Here is a 20,951-nt window from a genome sequence, read left to right as displayed (position 1 = left end):
CACCTTAAAATGATTTGTAGCTGTAATATTTTTCATGTAATTGATGTTATAATAATATTGGCTTTGAATAGAATAGGTTGGTTCGGGTATGAATGTGTAAAATGCAAACAGAATCTCTCAGTTGTAAAAAAAATAACTTTATTACAAAACACTATATAAGAAACAGAATCTTACTTGACTAAGTTTTAATATCATTAAAAATTGCACAATCATAGACCATCAAAAATAGTATTTCATCCGCTGGGGATGTACTTGTTTATTGCCATTCGGACACAATGGGGCACATTTACTTACCCGGTCCTGTCGCGATCCCCGGTGCGTTGTCCTAGGAGGATGAAGTCCGGCGCGATTCACTAAGATCGTGCTCCCGATATCCTGCATGTGTCGCTTCCCCGCTGAGCTCCGCCTGAGTTCACCTTCTTCTTCCCGGTGTATGTGAGTGCATGTCTTGCGATACTATTTGAATTTTAAATCCTGTGCTTAGTCTGAATCAGTCGGGTTGTCGGATGGCCACGCCCCCCAATTTGCGGCGCAAATTGGAAATAGATGGGAAACCCGACAGAATTGCGATGTGCGGACCCCTAGTGAATGTGCCCCAATGTATTGTATATTTTACATACTTTTGTAAATCAATAAAAAACCTTTTAACAATTTAAACTGCACCAAAAAGTGCACAAACCTAGACCAGACAATGATGCCGCTTACCTGGCATGGATAATGTAGGACATTCCACAGGTGCAAAGAACTATATATTTAAGCAAGTCAGTATGGTGTGCAATAATACCTACATATATAGCAAAATATATCAATGCAAAATAATGCTTAAAAGTAACCAGTGTGCCCCCCTTCCCTTAATGTGTACCTTTTACACACATTAAACTGATGCCTCTATCCATGGGATTAGAGCCACCCTTCTTCTAAAACTGACTTTTATTGGTGTCTTGTGTTACCCCACACAGATACTGCTAATGGGGGTCACAACCCCCCCTTCCTTAGGGAGTGGTTAGACATGTAGCCAAGCCAAGTCACAAATAGCCACCACTGTCTCTCTTACCTCCTCCTCACCCCAACCAATTCTTTTCAGCCAGGTTAGCAGTATCAGAGTTAATGAGGAGGCGTGTTAGCTGGACTGTATTCTGCAGCTCCCCACTGCCATCACCAATTTTTTAGAAGAATAGTGACTCTAAACACATGGAAATAGACATCATTGGAACATGTATGAAGACATCTAAACCCCTCCGTGTTCCTGCGTGTTCCTGTGTTACCAGAGTTCCTCCGTGTTGCTGTGTTCCTGTCTCCCGTGTGCCTGAGTTCCCTTTCCCATCTGCCTGATCTCCCGTTGCTGACCTTGGATTGAACTTGACCATGCATCTCTGCCACCTGCCCTGACCCTGTGCCTGTACCCGACAACGAGGCTGCCTTCCGGTAAGGTACCTCGATCTTGGCTGGCTAGTCGCACCTGTGGAACGACCTGGTGGTACCCTGCCGCAGCAGGTCCATCGCCCTTTGCAGTGGGCTCTGGTAAAGAACAGGTGCCACTTAGAATCCGGTCCCTGGTGTCGGCTAGTACCACCTCCCGTGGTGGTCCAGTGGATCCACACATCCCGAATCTTGACATGTGTGTTCACTTTAACTCCTCGTTCTTAGAAGCCATGAAAATTATTTCCCTTTTACAACTCATCACCTGCCTGCATCCTTTTGACATTTACCAAGCCCAGTTTATGAAAAGCGTTAAAATCAAGGCAGAAATGTATGGTGGTAGATAGAAAGAAAAAACGTAATTATATTTTTGTGACATAAGAAAACCCTTCTGTGATATATTTGCAGTTTGGCATTTTGATTCATATTGTAGAAAAATGTCCCGCTTCTGCCACAGGGAAATAAAGGGATTAGCTATACAGTAGTTGGTAGTAGAAGCAGCTGCCCACTGTCTCCTGCTGTGCATGTAGAAATAGTCAGGAATTATATAAATCCCCATGGCTGCTCATGGCAAGTGTAGCTATAATATCAGTCCAGAACAAACACAAAAGCAGATTTTCCCAGATGGCGAATAAAATTAGAATTTTATTGTGTCCATTAAAATACTGGCAGATACGATCACAGCTATGCGCTCTCCAAATCACCAGACCCCATTTCTAGTCTACCCAGTAGTATTGAATCAAAGCTCACAAAAAGTTGCATAAAGACCCACTAATTTTTCAGCAAAACAAACTAATTATGAAATATGAAGCCAATTATGTCTAAAGCTTCAGAGTATATAACATATTCATTTTTTAGAGCTGGAGCCAAGTATCTATTGACAGCCCCGTACGTGCCACAATGTCTTTGGTCCATGGTAACATAGATTGAGTTAATTTAAACCTTTAGATGCTGCTGTCAGTATTGCTGTCAAGTGTTCTTGCGGCAGTCTCAGGCTGCATCAATCATATACTGGGTATTATGGGGATTCTATATGGTTCCAGTTGCTTTACACTTGTCACCGTGTATAGCCAAACAAAAGATTGAAAAGAACATATAGACGTCTGCCATTTCAGAAGGTGATTTTTACCTATATTATCCCACATAAAATGCAATAAAAAGTAATAAAAATACTGTATCAATACACAAATGGTACTGTTGTACAACATGTCCCACAATAAACAAGCTCTCATATTCTATATAGACCAAAAATTAAAAGAGTTATGTTACTTGGAAAATGATGATGCAAAAATTATAGATTTTTTCCCCTAATGAGGTTTTAGTATACAAAATTAGTAAATCGTAAGCAAAAATATAGACATTTGTCATCACAGTAATTTTACTTAATCTAAATGATTAATTAGAGTATATGGTGAACATAACCCCCCCCCCCACCTACCAAAAAAGTTAATATATTTTTACAAATAGGGCATAGCCACCGCAAATAATGATCCATAACAGAGCAACATTAACAGAAACAAATATTTTATAGCGCAAAAAAGAGCACCATGAACCAACTAAAAACCACAAAATTCTATGGCTAATGCAGGGCCCTCCTTCCCTTCTGCACCCCGCTGTGCGCCCCTAAAACATGTAACGTTCATATGTGGGGCGTCTCCGTACTCGTTTTATCTTTTGTGAATGTGTAAATTTTAGAGCTAAATGAAGGTATTACTGACAAAAATCAAACCATTCTAAATTTGACCTCCATTTTGATTTAATTACTATGAAGATCTCAAGGGGTTAACAATCTTCCTAAAAGCTGTTTCTGATAGTTTGAGGGTTGCAGATTTGAGAATGGGGTGATATATAGGAGGTTTCTAATACTGTATATTTCAAATTTCAAAATAAATTATCCACACATTTCCAAAATTATGTTAATGTTAAGAAAACATATGGGAAATGTTATTCCACAACTAATTTAGGTGGTAAAACGATCTGCCTGAAAAATTAGAATTTTGAAAATGGCAAATCTGGCAAAATCTGGCAAAATGGCAAATCTGTAAAAATTCATCATCTTTATTTATTTTAGATAAACACAAAACTTATCATTCAAAATTTACCACTAAAATGAATTATATATATATGTGTGTGTGTGTATATATATATATATATTTTTTTTTTCAGAAGATGTCGGAGAATTGCTACAAACAAAAATAGCGAATACGAAAATCACGTGATTACGCTTCTGATCATAGCATAAATCCAATTTAGAACATGAAGCTGTCACTGTATATTAAAATATTCTAATTTTATTGGCAATCTCCAGAAATACATGTGTACTGTGGTTTATGAAATTGTGTAGATACCTTGTGTTGAACATGAATGTAGATTAAATGTACTGATGGTCTCTACAGTGTACCCATAGTATCTGATCGTTCACTTGCAGTATTTTTTGTTTTAGATGTAATTTTGGAGATTGTCAATAAAATGTGAATATTTTAATATACAGTGGCAGATTCATGTTCTAATTTGGATTTATGCAGATTAGACTTTTGTTTTATGTAATTACATGATGCATTCCCTAATATATTTTTTTCAATATTGATGGAAAAATGTTCAAATTTAGGGGAAAATATATATATTTCTATTTTATATTTATAAGAGGTTAAAAAAAAAAAGATTTTGAGAAGAATGTTTTGGGAACCTTTATGTTATACTATGTAAATTTGCTAGTTTAGCTCGGCAAAAGATGTGAAATGAATGGAGCACATTATGGATTTTGAAGGCATTTTTTCCTAATGCCAGTTTTCTGGCATCTCAAGGCCATTACAAATAGTTTTTTCAATCTTTATATGTGCTCTAGGGAAAAATTTACCGGTAGTTCCCATACATCTGCCATTTTTAGGGATGCCCTATATGGGCTTGACTCAAGACATGAAATGACTGGAATGTATTATGGATTTTGGAGGACTTTTTCATATTGCTGATTTTACTGGCACTATATTTTTATTACACATGTTGTAGTTCATCAAAACATTACAAACCTTGATTCCTGCAATTGAATGTGCAGCATTTAAAAAACTTGCTGTGGATCATAAATCTATATTTTTACCACTGTGTGTGTATAGGATTTGGATAAATCACATCAACTTCATTTCTACGGTTAAAACCCATCTCTGAGGTTAATCTGTGAATCACAGACCGTGCAGTCACAGTCCAATACCTGTGCTGTGAACAGGACTCCAAGAATCTGATGCAAAGAGTCCCTGCTTATCCTTAGAACAGCAGCAGTGAATTGTAATCATGATTACAGATTGGAGCTCCTGTTTTGAGTGAAAACAGAGAGTACATGAATCTGTTATAACTGTGATACATGGGGTCACAGTGATCGTTTTCCTGTAGACCACTTTGAATGTAGAGCATCGATACGAGAATTTAGAATTCAATACCAAAACTTAGTAAAGTACCGAGATTCTCAATCCGAAAATGATAATTTGCCATGAAATTTTTTTTTAGATATTTGTACACACTGGTAGAGTGGCTGCAGGACCAATATTCCACTAGCTTCTGAAACCAGCTAGGTTAGTTTCGGATATATAAAATGCAGCGAATGTGATGTGCCACAATGGAATAAATGACATGTTATTTATAAGCTAGTAGGAGCTATGCTGCACACCAAATAAATATGCTTCATGTGCTCTGGATAGGATCCCAATCCCATTAGACAGTATGGGTTATATTTATCAGAAGTGTCTGAGAGCACAACTGTTCTAGTTGCCCATGGCAACCAATCAGAGCTCAGTTTTCTCTTTCCCACAGCGGTTTAGAAAATTAAAGCTGAGCTCTGGTTCATTTCCATGGCCAACTAGAACAGTTTTACCTCAGACATTTCTGATAAATCTCCCCCTATTAATGTAATTCAGTCACACTGACAATGATTTCTGATTAAACAAATATACAGACCGTGTGACATTTATTGTCATAACCTGACCTTCATCAGACATGGTTTGCTGATTAATATTAGCTCGAGACACTCTCAATGGTATAGGAAAGTCCTTTCCTATACTAGAGTGGGTGTCTCCCGCCATTACTTACAGTATGCACGAAACCAAAAGGTCCAGAGTCTGCAGCAACGTATCTAGATGTTGCTGCAGTTTTCTTCTGGAGAAGGCAGGAACTTTTTTTTTTCTGCTTCTGCTTTCTCCGTTCCTCAAAACATTGCGCTAAAGTAGCTCGATGTGGAGAGGAGCTGAGCCATCTGTCACGACCTAATGGACATAAAAAGTATATACATACACAGTAGTTTGCCCGAGACTATACATATATCAAAATGCTCAAAACAAAATAGGGAATTCATTTATTGATTAATAATGTTGATTATTTATTTCCTTCAAATAAAACTAAAATTGAAAAAAAAAAAAATTTTCCCGGAAAAAACAGCACAAAAATCTTAGGGTAGCAAGCAAAATATACTAGGAATGCACGGGTTCTGGAAGGTGCAGGAAGTGATTTAGAGTTGTCCACACAACCTCCAGATATGGCACAACAATGAATCACACCCACGAATGGCTGAAAGTCCCCTTTCACTACCCTCAGTTAAACAGAACCTTATCAACCCAAATAAGCCACCACCAGCACTCCTTTAATATAAGCCCGGTCCATAACGGGATTATATAGAGTGAGGAACCAACCGTGTAGCATGTATTAAACTGAGACACTGACGTGGGGATTCGTGGATCGAAATAAAGAGTAACACAGGTTAAATTTTATATATATATAAAATTATATATATATATATAATTGCCTTAAGGGCACACTAGACAAACAGTACATACAATAGATAAATATTTATATACAGTTAAGCAAAGTACAACGTACACGGGTAGGACTACAAGTATCAGTATGGAATATGTTAGTTATCTTGTGTATGGGCCTAATGGAATGGATAGTCCACACCTTAAAATCCTTTGTGCTCTTGATGGTAAATGATTTCCCAGAAAAAAGACGGTGGGAAGCAAAGCTACCCTCCTCTTTGGTATCTGATCCAGAACCTTGGAGTAGTTCTAGCTTCTCAAGGTGAAGGCATAGCGTCAGGGTTCTGGTCTTTTTGGGGTGAATTCCTGGATCACATTGATACCAAACCTGCCCCTTTTGTTGTGGTTCCATTCAGAGATATTTGTATCTTGGTGTATAAGAGTGCTAGAATCCAGTGAGTCAGAGCTATGCAATTTCCTGGCTATACTGATGTCAAAAATGAATTTTCCCTTGGTTTGAGACGGACCATAACTCCATAATTGACCATAACCAACATATTGGATGGGGATTGTTATGACACTTTGTTGTCATAAAGGTTCCTTGGAGCCGCTGCAGCTGGGGTAGTCCTTTGAAGCTCTGCCACCTGGAGATTTGATGACAATCTCAAGCTCAGAGGCTGGTGGGAAGTGGGGGATATGTACCAACACAGATGACCTGGCCATATTTATCACATTTGTACATTAGAAGGGACCCCAGCAGCCCAATGTCAGAACAGTAGATTCCCTAGAACATGGAGAGCTGTGCCGTGTGATCTCAGCTGTCTAGAGACAGCATGACAACAGGTCATTGCTGTGCATTTTTCCTTCCTTGGGCATGTATGCTGCTCTGTATATAGTTAATACATATATACAGTTATCTGCCTACCACTTTTAAAAAAGTCGTACTTTGGTACGGGTATCCTAAGAACTGTGGCATGTGGTGTAGGTTATGGGAGATGTTGACAATTACATTACCAAAATTTTTTTTTAAAAAATTATGGCCTCTGTTATAAGTTTATTTAGTTACACAATGGACTTGTGACACTCATAGGTTTTATTATGAATGGAAACCATGATCCTTGTATGAATAGAGACTAAGTAATATGTGCTCTGTTGCTTTAAACAGTTCTTGGCTTAAAAATAAAACACAGGAAACAGGTCAGAACAGTAAACAGGTTGGTCACAAAATGTGAAATGCAGTCCTGCCTCAGTTGTAGATAGCATAGCAGCTGGATGTTTGCCCATAAACCTTTTATATTTCCCTGTAGTCTGCTTTTACAGAATAAAATCTTATATCATTGCTGTAGGACACTGAGGAGACTTAAACATGTATTTTATACCCAAGGAAACAGTAGCATATGTAGGCAAAAATGGTAGTGATCTCCTTCATTTATTATGACCAGGTTGTAAAAAAGTACATTGTTTGCTATTAATGTTACCTACAAAGAAATAATACATTTTATATTCTCTTTATTTTATACATTTATCTGGATGTGAGTATATGAGATGAAAGTCCAAGTTTGTATTCACACTAAAAAGTTATATGAAAAAGGATAGTAAAAGAAATTATATTCATTAAGTACATTTATGATGGTCAATGCTGCTAAGAATGAGCCTATTAGTCTACAAGACCATTTCTTTTTATATACGAACATGGAACAGATGTGTGCGTGAAAATATATGCTCTCACTTACAAAAACAAATGAAAGACATTGACCCAGATTTATTAAAGCGTTTGCAGCAGGTTTCTGTCAGACTTTGCACTAAAAAGAACGTGCAAACTGCTTGAAATGTATTTATAAAGTATTTATAAAGTCTCTACAGGATTGTGTTGCACACTCTGGGGCACATTTACTTACTTGTCCCTGCGCGATCACCGAGGTGCGATCCTCGACGAGAACGCACAGCTGCCGCGATTCACTTACAGCGTGCACCTGATATCCTGCATGTGTCACTTCCACGATCAGGTCCGTCGGAGTTCACCTTCTTCTGCCCGATGTATGTAAGTGCATTATATGCAACACAATTTTAAAGTTAAATCCCGCGGTTTGTCCTAATCCGTCAGATCGTCCGATGGCCCGCCCCTTGATTTGTGTCACATGAAAGCCAGCGCAATTGCGACACAATCTGATCACGTGCAACAAAAACCCCTGTTAAATGCGCCCCAAACGGAAATTGTCGGGAAACCCGACGGAAATGTGGTCTGCGGACCCTTAGTAAATGTGCCCCACTGTGTTAAAAAAAAAAATTTGCACCTAAATGAGCATGTGTCTCCTTAGTCAAAGTTTGCTCCACATTTATTACTGGCGTGCGCCACAATTCTGCAGCATAAACGAAGTGCACCAAAAAAAGAATGGTGCACACTTCCAGCTGTGCAGGGGGCGACAGATTCACACGCCACATTCCACAGATAAACTCCACCTAGACAATGGGCCACATTTATCAAAACTAGTGCAGTCTGTACCATGTGCAATTTGACTGTGGAGTGTGGCGGGTGCACCAGATTCATGAAATGTGTCACAAGTACTTAATGAATCTGGCGCCCCCTGCACTTCTCTGGCAGAGTGCAACAATTTTATTTTGATTCATCAAAACTTGTACACTGTCTTCATTAAACTGGCGTCCCCTGCACTGCTCTGGAAGGGTGCACTTTGTTCATGCTACAGAATTGTGGTGCAGACAGAATTGTGGCGAACGTAATCAATAAATATGGCACAAACTCCGACTAAGCATTATCACACCCCTCTAAAGTGTAACTGTTATTCTGAGCAAAAAAAAACTAAAAAAAGATAACTCTGCTCCAGCTGTTCCTGGGAATCATTCTTCAAAGTATTTTGCCTCTCGGTCCTCATTTAGTACCTTTTTTAGGCCCGTAGCAACCAGGGTTTCCAGCACTCAAAAAAACTACAGCAAGATGGAGGGACGGGACCTGCCTCCTGTCACCGCCTGCTGCTGACCAATGAGATATTTATCTATCTAATATCTATCTCATATCTATCTATCTATGATCTAATATATTTCTATCTATGTATATCCTATCTATATCATATCTATCTATCTCTCTATCTATCCCATATCTATCTATCCATATTTATCTATCTATATTGTATCTATGTATATCCTATCTATCTATCTTTCTACATATGTACCTACCTAAGTAAAACTCCAGCACAGCAAATGAGGGGACAGCTTGAAGCCTTGGAGAGTCTCTCCTGCCACTTCCTGCTGTGGAGTGTGAGGTGATGGGGGGGGGAAGTGATCTATCTGAAGTTTCTGTCTGTGTGGATTATTTGTTTACATACAAGTGTAGGGAAAGCTGAGGGAGAGATAAGAGTGTAGGTATTTTGTTTCTACATTAGTTAGGGCTTCTCTCTGCACATGACTGACTTCTGGATCTGTGAGACATGAGGTAAATCAGCTGTGAGCAGAGGACAGGTGGGCATGTCTCTAGCTTGTAGTCAACTCCTCTGTGAAAATGGAATGTGCCTAGCAACCCCTTTAATAAATGTGGCCCTATATGTATATATATACCATATGAAGGTCTGTGTTTTAGTTGTATATACAAGTTTAAATGTAGTTTAAATGTAATTGATCAAATATTCTTAGCAGGGGCATTGGAGGAATTGGCAGCATATTAGCTATACAAATATTGTCTGACCAAAGACAAATTCTTTACTGAATATTAATATATGAAATAATATTGAAAAGGAACCTGTCTCCTACCGGATCACACATAAGCACATGGCTTTGTAAGTAAAGTACCTGCATTATAACCATGTCTTCTATGACCTTATTTCAGAGAATTTAATTTGTATTTATATTGAAATTATATAATGGACTCTCTCTTTTACCTAGTTTCACCACCCTAGTCTGCTCGTTGTGTACAGAAATGTTAATTTGCATGTTCAGGCGGTCCCCTACTTAAGAACACCCGACTTACAGACGAACAGGCGAACCCTAGTTACAAATGGCCCTCTGGATTTTGGTAATTTACTATACTTTAGCCCTAGGCTATTATGATCAGCTGTAGGAGTTATCAAATGTGTCTGCAAATAAGCTTTATTGTTAATCCTGGTGACATTTTAAAAACCTAACCTGTACGTAACCTGGGACTGCCTGTAAATATAAATTAAATGACGGGGTCTTTGCATTTAGGTGATGTTATTAAATTATATAAAAGGAGGGAGGAGTGAGTAGAAGCAGCCATTTGTCCACATACCAGCTTAGAGTGGATTACAAATTTGCTGTTGAGGATTACAGGTCACATAATACTTAAAAACAGTGTAACCCATGTACACACACTAAACTCTTGATATCTACAAAATTTGCTGCATGGTAAGGTACACTTCTAAGCTTATTGCCAGCCTTGAATACAATCACCTTATTTGCAAAATCTGAAATTTCAAGGCTCTGTTTAGACTCAGAATTAATCCTTAGATGCGTAACAAAGATACATGATAAGAAATGCTGACTGACAACTTTAATGTGATGGATTCTTATTTTGTTTCATTAGATTCTCCAAGGCTAAATCAACTGTATTAATCCTTAATTATGCTGTCTCCAGCATTTTAATGGTAATGGAAAATTAGACTCCATTTTTTTATATTTAGTTATTTAAACTAAAACTAACTAACAGTAACATGAAAATAAAGGTTTTAGACAGCTCAACTTAGTGCAAAGAATGCTAAATGTTTTTTTAGTTGTCAGTTAGTTCCCATTCCGTGCAAGTTCACGTTTGCACTTTTTGTTTAAAAACCAGTATCACATCTAGACATGTGTAGTAAGTCATAAAAAAAAAACATGACAAAATATGAGAATGAATAAATGGATGTGACCTGACAAGTCAAAAGCTTACATTTGGACTGCAGTGCCAAGAAACTTTCCCTAAACAACAAGAACTTCCCTTATCGACTTCGAAATCTCTGTCAGCTCCATAGAGATGAATGGAGCAGAACGGACATGCACAGCCGTCTGTTCTACTCATCTCAAAGGGTGATGAGAGGTTAGGAGGTACCTTGGACCCCATCAGACACCTTGTTCTAGTGATCTGTAGGGGTCTCATCACTGAGACCCTCACCAATCAGCAAGTTAGGCCCTATCCTGTGGATAAGGCCTAACTTGTTTGGTGAAAAAAACCCTTTAACCTGTTCACGACCCGTGACGTAATAGCACGTCACGGGTCGGCCGCTGGTGCATGGAGAGGGCTCACGCGCTGAGCCCTCTCCATAGCCGGTAAGTTTTGGCTGCATATTGCAGCAAAGGCTTACCGATAACACCCGCGATCGGTGCCAGCACGGGCATGGGCACCGCCATCTTTTCGAGGATCGCCGCTCCCCATGACGTCATCGGGGAGCGGCGATCCATCGCCATGGTAGCCTCGGGTCTCACGAAGACCCGAGGCTACTTCCGGTTAACCCATGCATTACAATGTGCTATCAGCACATTGTAATGTATGAGTAGTAAAATACACATATACTGCCATACTGTAGTATGGCAGTATATGATAGGATCGTGCAGACACCCTAGGGTTAAAGTACCCTAGGGAGTCTGAAAAATACTAAAAATAAAAATTAAAAAAAGTTTAAAAAAAAATTATAATAAAAAACCCTAAAAACTCAAATCACCCCCCTTTCCCTAGAACTGATATAAATATAAATAAACAGTAAAAATCATAAACACATTAGGTATCGCCGCGTCCGAAAATGCCCGATCTATCAAAATACGATAACGGTTTTTCACTGCGTTTAATCCCGTAACGGAAAATCGCGCCCAAAGTCAAAAATTCCACTTTTTTTGTCATTTAAAAAAAATAAAAAATTCTATAAAAAGTGATCACAAGGTCGAACAGTCCTAAAATTGATAACATTGTAAACTTCATCAAAATCCACAAAAAACTACACCACCCACAGCTCCGTACACCAAAGTATAAAAAAGTTATTAGCGTCAGAAGATGGCAAAATCCCCCAAAAAATTTTTGTACAGGAGGTTTTAATTTTTTTAAATGTATGAAAACATTATAAAACCTATACAAATTTGGTATCCCCGTAATCGCACTGACCCAAAGAATAAAGTAGACCTATCATTTGGGGCGCACAGTGAAATCCGTAAGATCCAAGCCCACAAGAAGACGGCACAAATGCGGTTTTTTAACAATTTCACTGCATTTGGAATTTTTTTCCTGCTTCCTAGTACACGGCATGGAATATTCAATACCATCTCTATGAAGTGCAATTTGTTACGCAGAAAATAAGCCATCACACAGCTCTGTACATGGAAAAATAAAAAAGTTATGGATTTTTGATCATGGGGAGTGAATAATGAAAATGAAAAAACAAAAAAGGGCCAGGTCCTGAAAGGGTTAAGGCTGCTTATCAAAATGAGATTGGTGCATTTGGTGGGCATCAGTTTTGTGTCACTGACTGTTAATCAGCAGAAGTCAGTTAATGGTGAGACAATATAAATAAATCATTATAATATCTATTACACCAGAGTCTTAGCTAAGGGATCAGCATAGGTGGGGGGCAAATATCAGCCAAGTGGGCCCCCAACCCAGGTGTACCAGTATTCCACTATACAGTGATCATATAGCGGTAGATAGTGGTTATCCTCAGCCCTCCTTATTAGTAAATCACAGGATATAACAATGCGGTAACTTGCAGGAGACATCTCTGTACTCACACTCATATCCTGTGTTTTCCATAAGACCAGGACCACTCTGACTTCTACCAGTGGCATGTTGGATCTTTTAAAGAGAGCCTGTCAGGTGGATTTGGGACACTGAACCGCCCACAGGTAATTATAGGGCATGTATACTGTACATATAACTCCAATCTAAAGAGGTTCACTTTGTTGGTTACTGCATTTTTGCTCAAAAGTTTCTTTTTTTGTATTTGATCAAACATTCTATTTGCAAGTGGCGGTGGCTCCAATATATATCATCTTCTCAGACGCAAACCAACATGGGGAGTTGATAGTCTGGTTTGGCCATTATATCTACAATCTGGTGTGGGTTTGGAAAAGTTCAGAGGAATCTTTTCTGTCATTTGTTGAATTTTTAAATGAATGAATCTAAAGTTTCTTGGAGGAAATGTCATCACTTTCTTAGATGTGTGATTAATGGACGTGGACGATAGATTAATCATCAATCCATATAGAGCAAAGGTTTCTGGAACTACAACTCTCTTGGCCACATCATGTCATCCCAGACATGTGGTCAAGAATGTACCATATGGTGAGTTAGTGCATTTATGATGCAATTGCACACTTGATGTGGATTTTGAGAGTGAAAGATCATTGGTTGAGACAACGACACTAAAATGACCATGACATTGCAAAAGCCAGATACAAACTTAAAACAAGGCAAGCTGCATTATTGAGTCGGAATAGGGTAGACAAAACAAAGAATAAATGGAATGGTCTCGTATTCACTACAACATTCAGTAGTTAGTATACACAATAGCAAATATTGTTAAGAAATTCATACCTATTTTGATTCAAGAACCCATATTTGGTAATAGCCCATTTTGGGTAATAGCCTATCACCAAGCATTTTCTCTAATCAGGAAACTTCTAAACCTACATGGCTCAGACATGCTGGCAGTTACAAAGTGTGTCAGTACATTAAAAGAGGTGATACAGTTACTTTATCAGTAACGGGGAAAACATATATCATCAAATCACATAGCAATTGTAACACATCTAATGCTATATAAAGGTGGTTTCTTATGACATTTTTAATAGAGAATATGTGGGACATATGACTGGTCCCCTGAAAATCAGAATCTGTCAGCATTTATCTGATATTGGAAGGAATTTGGTGAATGTTGTAAAATGTCTAAACATTTTAGGGATGTACATGATGAGCAAATGGCGGATTTTGCTGGATATATTAAATATTCAATATTGAATATATATCCATGAAATATGCATTATCAATATTAACATATTGATAATATCATATAGGATGGGATTTCTATATATTATTTTTTTATGTGTATGATCATGTGTATCTCCATGTATGTGGATGATGATTTTTTCAACACATAGCACTTAATACACCTTGATAATACTTGATATTGGGTTCAATAGGTAGTGTTCTATTGCCATGATTGATTTGCTAGGAATGGGCTATTTGATATATTTGGTGAAGAATGCTCCGTTCACACTATACTTGTAAAGTGTTTATGATTTGGTTGTCATGTGATAATATAGTTGTATATGATGTATGTATTCATGCAAAATGGTAGAGAGTTAGTCAGAATCACAGTGAATCATAGTATATAGAAATTGTCTCTTACATATATATGGTTTTCATCTCTATGTGTAATTATTGTTTTTATTATTACTACCCGTGTCCTTGCGTTACATTTTGTCTGCCCTGTTAGTTGTTACCTGAGTTTCATGTGATTTCGGGATCACCTGTCTGGGGTCACATATCTTTATATCTTACTAGGTGAATTTTTTCTTTGGGGCCGCCTATTTTGTAATGTAATAGGGCACGTATTTTAAATTAGATTGTTACCACAGAGTAGGTAGATCATGAATAAGAAATTCTCTGTCGAAACGTGTTGATCTGGACACACTTGCACTTCTGTCAGTATGTTTTTTAATTGAATAAAGATTCAGGTTTGCACGATTCATCACAGCATGGTTCAGGGTGCTGGAATTTCTACACGTTTATGCCATTGTTAGTCCATGGACTTCGAATGATTTTTTCTTGCACCTGCTGCAATTTGGATTGTGTCCTGATCGCCAACATAAGGAAGGGGTTGGTCTATTACTGCTCCATGAAAGTACAGTACTGTACAGTATGAAATTAGCTCCTTCTCCCACAAATGAAAGAGAAAGAAAAAAACCTGGTATCTTTGCATAAATAGACCACTTTTATTTGCAAACATTAATGCACAAATCTTATTCTATGATGATACAAATAAGTCACAAGCAAGTAGAAAAATGACAAATTGTAAACAATTTGCCAAAATAGGCAACTCCTTGCAGTTCTTCATTCTGCCCACCTACCTTCAAATATTAAACAATTTAATCCAGATAAATAGCACCCAAAAACCCTGGACATTTTATGTACAGTGCAAAAGTTTTTGTCATAGCCAGCACACTCAAAATGTAAAAACAAATGCAAGTGTTAGTACAGGTAACAACAGGGAGACTTATCAAACTGTCAGTGAAAGAATTCTTTGGAAATTTGTCTTAAATACATTCCACCATATTTATTAAAGATTTTAAACCGTTTTTAGACACATTCAAAGTGAGTGGAATAAAAGAGCCCTAGCCTTGGTTAGCAATGATTCACAGAGAAACAGTTCTTCCCCTCACATGTGTGGAAGATATGCACTGTTATAACATATTATGCAGTATAACATTTATATATAACAGTACACACACTCCATTTCTTAGTGTGAAAGGTCATGTGACCGGGCCCTTGACATTACAGGCCCCATAGCAGCTGCTGTGGCTGCTACCACAGTAGTTACTCCCCTGATCAACTAAGATCATGATGTTATACCATGATGTTGCATGATATAACTCCAAAGTTGTAAACTACACCAGATTTTTCAAGTCTAACTCTGCAATGGTTTACTTTGAAGTACTTTTTAATAAATCTTTCCCATTCACTTAAAAAAGATGTTACCAGTTTCTCATAAATGAATGACTTGTAAGCCAAGGATTTGCTTTTAGAATTTGTCAGTATAGCCCAAGTATATATTGGTCATTGTAGTTACAGATGTTTTATTTCTTCTCCTTTGGAATGAAGCTCTATTAAGGCAAAAACTCATGATTCATTTCCTCATCATGGTCCCAAGATAAAAGTTTAGTGAACAGTTGTATTTATACAATCCATTATTGTTTAAGGACAATGCCTGGTTGTTATCTGCTTTATACCCGACAATTAGTGAGTGCAATAGTTTTCAGAATCTAAAATAATAAGGTGACTAAACAAGCTTGAAATTATTATAAGAATGTAGTGAGCTGCAATTTAGTACTGAAGTAAGTCCTTACTTTTTTAGGCGTTCCTTTCTGGTATGTACTAATCCAATGCCTTTAAATCAGGGTTCCCCAAACTACGGGCCGCGGGGCACATGCGGCCCGCGGACCGTTTCGATCCGGCCCCCGATGCTTGGCGCGCCGGGCCCCCACGGCCTTTTACCATCGGGCAGGAGCCTCTGTCCGTCCGGACAGGAAGCTCCTGCCCGTCACTGTATAGTGCTCGGTGCGGCCGGAAAAAAGGGCAGTAAAAAGATTGTGGCGACTGGGGTACAATAGTTAGTTATGAGGGGCAGCTTAGGAAATAATTAATTATGAGGGGCAGAATAGGAAATAATTAACTATGAGGGGCAGTATAGGAAATAATTAATTATGAGGGGCAGTATAGGAAATAATTAATTATGAGGGGCAGTATAGGAAATAATTAATTATGAGGGGCAGAATAGGAAATAATTAATTATGAGGGGCAGAATAGGAAATAATTAATCATGAGGGGCAGCTTAGGAGATAATTAATCATGAGGGGCAGTTTAGGAAATAATTAATCATGAGGGGAAGCTTAGGTAATAATTAATTATGAGGGGCAGCTTAGGAAATAATTAATTATGACGGGCAGAATAGGAAATAATTAATAATGAGGGGCAGCATAGGAAATAATGAATTATAAAGGGCAGTATAGGAAATAATGAATGGTGGGGTCAACATAGGAAATAATTAATTATGAGGGGCAGCATAGGAAATAATTAATTATGAGGGGCAGCATAGGAAATAATTAATGGGAGGGGCAGCATAAAAAATAATTAATGGGGGAGGGGCAGCATAGGAAATAATTAATGGTGGGGGGCAGCATAGGAAATAATTAATGGTGGGGAAAGCATAGGAAATAATTAATGGGAGGGGCAGCATAGGAAATAATTAATGGGGGAGGGGCAGCATAGGAAATAATTAATGGGGGAGGGGCAGAATAGGAAATAATTAATGGTGGGGGTATAGTAATTAATGGAGGGAGAGGCATATTCAATAATTAATGGAGAGGGGTCCCTGTATATTTAATAATTATTTGGCCAATTAATTAATTAATTGGGCCAATATATAAATTAGTTCACAAGGGGGTGCAGTATATTAAATAATTAATTGAGGGGGGTCCCAGTGTATTACGGATGCTGTCACATGTACCGCTATTTATTGTGAAACTTTAGTCCGGCCCTCCAACGGTCTGAGAGGGACAGTGAACGGCCCCCTATGTAAAAAGTTTGGGGACTCCTGCTTTAAATCATGTTTGAATTGCGAAAATAGTGATCATTATTCAACTATATTGTTTCCTGTAGTTATATGAATTCCCAAGTAGGACAATGTATTATAAGGGGCGTCTCAAATTGTATATACTCATAGAGAGTGATGGGTTTACATTGCAAACTCTGTTTACCTCCCAAAACAGAGTAGTGCAGCTATTCATGTTCCTCCACACCACACTCCATCCAAAAATTAGAATTAGCATTTTTTGCTAAATCATTCATGTTAACACCATTGCACATTTGCTTTTGTTATCTGGAGAGATTAGTGACAATGCCCTCCTCTAAATGGGATGGGTTGTACAGTGCAGTTATTATTTTATTTTTTTTAAATGATATAAACCACAACAATAAAGCATAGGGCGAAATAAAATAAAAAGCTGTTAGAGGTACTATAACCACTTACACTGATGATAAAACAAGGAAAGTGTTGTCGGTAGATATCATGACTTCCTAGTAAATTCTTCTAGCATTTGTTTTAAATTTAGAGTTGGAGAAGTTACAGCAGAATTATGAGTTGTATCTGTGACACTTCTGGAAGAGGATTACTAAATCCCAGCCAGAAATATGATGTTAGTGTGCAGAAATGTATTTTCAGCATTTACAGTGTGTTGGTTTCAGTGGATTCTTAATTATTTATATGGATAGAAGGCACTTGCGTCACTGGCTACGCATTTGCTGTGTCAGTGTGTGCTTCTTTTAAGTTGCTTCTTGTTATTCCCAGTTCATTTAATATTTATGGTCGAGTGCTAACATAATAAAAGTGAGAAGCTCTCATATTGTAGAAGCAGGTTGTGTTTGTATATTGTGACTGTGATGTGTAGTTAATAACTGGGGGCTTGCAGACCCTATCGTGGCTCACCATCCTCATACTGTATATTCATTCATGACTTGTCCTTGGAGGAGATAATCTATATACTCTGCTAGATTTCATAATGTTTCAAATCTTTCCAATAAAAGCTTAACGTAAAATACTCTGTGGAAATACTTGAAGAACACAGATTTAATGAATGTAGTAGCAGAAGTGTGCGCATAGGAAACACTGAATACATTTTTTTATTAAAATAAATACGTTCATGCAGTTTGTACATAAATAAGGTAGCCAGGTGGACAGAGAGATATGCATCCATAAAGGGATCGGCTGAAGTTTTTGTATTAACCCCTAATCTCAGGTCAGATAGTAATTTGTGTGAATCCGAGTACTGGGACCCTCACTGATCATAAAAAGGGAGCGCCATCTGAATGGAGCTGCAGACTGAGCATGTTTATGGTCTCTCTATTCACCTTATTCGAAACTGCTGGATATAGCAAAATACAGTACCCATCTAGGGATGATTGTAGCATTTTTGCTGTCTGAGGTGAAAATTTAAAATGCTGCTACTTCCTCCCCCCCCCCCCCTTCCCCGATGTTACCTCGAACACTAGTAGTCAGTCATTAGACCCAGACATTAGTGACCTCTAGTACCTTACAGGTGATCTGCTCTATCAGGAAGAGGACTTCTTTACGATTTCTCCCGGCCATGGTTTATCTCTGCTGAATTCACAGTCAAATGACTTCAGCTCCATGCAGCACATCTTCACACTGCGCCCATAAAAAAACACAGTTACTTACAATATAATGAAGCATGTTCCTAATATATATTATCCTTATAACACGACTGAACACACTATTTCCCACATAAAGTATCCTTTATACTCTCTCAAATAATTTATAGTATCTACAGTTCCCACAATATGTACCACACCCCCTGAACTACAGCACCCTTCTAATTTATATACACACCTGATTTATATACAGATTCCCTAATTTATTTATAACAGCCCCCATATACATACTCCCAAATTAAATGGTATACAGTACTCCATACAAGGCAACAAGTTTAATTAAAATCCATCCCCTATATACAGATTCCCCCATAGACAGTATATAGAGCTACGCCAACCTCAGTGTTACACAGCCCTATTACACCATTGGGCCTTTGGCTGTGAACTAGCTATGACCAATAGGTTACTTTGCAATTCTATGGCAGGTTTTTGCCAGTGTATGATAAGTCCACCCCCACATTGAAAGCATCTTCATCACTTCCAGTCCAAAAGAATCAAATTCCCTGATGACCCCTTGACCACCACTGGGACAAAGAGTTGAGTATAGTTTTTCATCTTGGACATTATTTTCAGACAATGGGTAACTTTTATTAAGACATTTTTTGTATTCTATGTTTTCTCTCTAAAATGAACATGTTCATGTATTGACTGATTTAGCCTTCCATTGAACCTTAATTTTTAACAAAACTATTTTCTTGAGTAAAATGTTTAAAACACATGGGCTTAAAATTAGCAAATTGCTTTCTTTTCTCTGTTTAGACCAGCGGTCAGGAACCTTTTTTGCTGAGAGAGCCATGAACGCCACATATTTTAAAATGTTATTCCGGAAGAGCCGTACAATATGCACATGCCCCCGAGGAGATAGGTAGTCCCAGTGTCATGGGTGCCCCTGCGATCTACGTCTCAGATCGCAGGCACACCCGTGCCCCTCTCTGTGGCGACGCCCCTTTCAGAGCTCACGTCTCCATGTGACTGCTCCCATCCTGGCTGCGCGTGCGCAGATTTAACTGGCCAGCGCACTGCTGATTAGCGTTACCCACTTTCTTGGTTCCCCGCTGGATCTTAGTTCTTCATGGATATGAAGAAGCTTCTGTTAACCCCGGACCTGTTCTTGATCTGCCAGCCCTGACCTCTTGCTCCGTCCCCTACCTCGCATCATTGCCACCTGCCTTGACCGACTGCCTGTTCCTGAACACAAGACTTTCTAGTGATCCTGTACCTCAACCTTGGCTGCCACCGCAGACAAGTCGTGCCTGTGGAACGACCAGGTGGTACCTTACTGCAGCAAGACCATCCTACTTTGCGGCGGGCTCTGGTGAAGACCAGGTGCCACTTAGATTCCGGTCCAAGGTGTCTGCTTACATCATCGTCCATGGGGGTTCAGGGGGTTCACTACTCCAAATCCTGACACTCACCACATGCCTCGCAGTAGATAGGTAGTCCCAGCACTTGCCTCCAAGTAGATAGGTAGCCCCAGCACATACCCCCAGTAAATAGGTAGCCCCACAGCACATGCCCCGAAGTAAATAGGTAGCCACAGCACATGCCTCCCAGTAGATAGCTAGCCCCAGGATATACTCCCAGTAGATAGGTAATAAAAAATGAATATTCACTTCCCAGCTCTCCCTGCAGCCAGCTCCCCATTGCTCCCACGCTCTTATCTTTGACCCAGGCTTAGACGATAGCGGCGATGGCACCTGGGCCGTACAAAGGATGTAGGCAGCGGTAACATCGCTGCCTGTGTCCAGTAATAAGTCTAAGAGACACACATCACCCATCAATATTTATTAAAGTTCTGCCTGAGAGCCAGATGCAGCCAACAAAAGAGCCATATCTGGCTCCCGAGCCATAGGTTCCCTACC

At 38.7% G+C, this 20,951-nt stretch overlaps 1 protein-coding gene across 7 annotated transcripts in view; it reads left to right on the top strand.

The window, feature by feature from the left end:
- The window catches only part of TMEM150C (transmembrane protein 150C), a 138,964-nt gene that overhangs the window by 84,756 nt on the left and 33,257 nt on the right, over positions 1-20,951 (top strand). For 2 of the 7 annotated variants that reach the window (XM_072114734.1, XM_072114711.1), the window contains exon 3: positions 1,269-1,425. The exons of the other annotated variants lie outside the window; for them this stretch is intronic. The gene's annotated coding sequence lies outside the window, so the exon portion shown is untranslated. The remainder of the gene's footprint in view (positions 1-1,268; positions 1,426-20,951) is intronic. 7 annotated transcript variants of the gene reach the window in all.

Source organism: Engystomops pustulosus, chromosome 1 (assembly GCF_040894005.1).
Source record: "Engystomops pustulosus chromosome 1, aEngPut4.maternal, whole genome shotgun sequence".
NCBI lineage: Eukaryota > Metazoa > Chordata > Amphibia > Anura > Leptodactylidae > Engystomops > Engystomops pustulosus.
The sequence above is the reverse complement of the archived record's forward strand: the minus strand, read 5'-3'. Positions and strand labels throughout refer to the sequence as shown.